Raw genomic sequence first — 1,123 nt, 5'->3', positions numbered from 1 at the left:
TGGGCTTCAAGCATAAAATGTGTAAGAAAACACTATGGTGCATAGACGTCGCATGTACAATATGCATTAGTGAAGAAAAAATACTACAGAAGTATACTTTACGCCTAAAATTTATATACACATGTTCACTGGCATACATGCATTACGAACATTTCTATGATTCTATGGACCGAAGTTATGTTCTAGGCACATATCTTATGATTTGTGCACCTATTTTCGTTGTTTCTGTTTCTGGAGGCAAATTTAGATAAGGGGGTTGAGGTATATTGTTGAAGTTATTGTTGAAGCACATAATACAGAATTGATGATGGTTCTTACTACCATACCAAATCTAGTATATAATTGTCCATTTTGTTGTTTATGAAGGATGTAAATATTTGCCTTTTTTCTGCTTTTACATATCATAATTTTCTTCTATTTTTTTTTTTTTTGTCGTTTCTTTGCTTATTTGTTTGATGCCAAATTTTATCTCGATTGAGTGCGGCCGCCGTTTGCTTTGTTTAAGGCTGTTCGTAATTTACCATAGGCTTTTTGATTTGAATAATTGGAGTTGTAATTTTTATGTTGCATTGGGCGTTGTATCTTTTCATGATGATGATGATGATGACGACGATGGCATTAATGTGAACGTTGCTTAAGAAGTTTTATGACACTGATATCCAGTGGAAGAACAGTTCTAATGACGTTTTATTTCCTGAGGTCATTGGGTATTTTTGAAACTCTCACTCAGGGATCCGGAAAGGGTTGATTAAGCTCCAGTTTAGAAATAATTAGCACTGCCCCTCGTATCCAACGCTCGCAACTCTTAATCCACAGCTACCTTGAAGCAGCTCTGTTGGAATTACAATCATCTTGAGGGCCTTTTATCTATTGGTTCCTGTGATAACGGCAATAAGAAACCATTCATTCCCATAGGACATTCAGTGCATATGAAGGAGTGTAATGAAAACATGCAAGTACTCCTCAATGCTATAAAGTATACAAACTACAGCTGGAAAATATGCGGAGACTTGATGGTGGCTGGAATGTTGATGGGAATGCAATCTGGGTTCACGAAATATTATTGCTTTTTTATGCCTATGGGACAGTCGTGCAACTAACAAGCACTATGTGCAATCAGAGT

The sequence above is a fragment of the Octopus bimaculoides genome, chromosome 4 (genome assembly GCF_001194135.2).
Source record: "Octopus bimaculoides isolate UCB-OBI-ISO-001 chromosome 4, ASM119413v2, whole genome shotgun sequence".
Taxonomy (NCBI): Eukaryota; Metazoa; Mollusca; class Cephalopoda; order Octopoda; family Octopodidae; genus Octopus; species Octopus bimaculoides.
Note: the sequence above shows the minus strand (reverse complement) of the source record.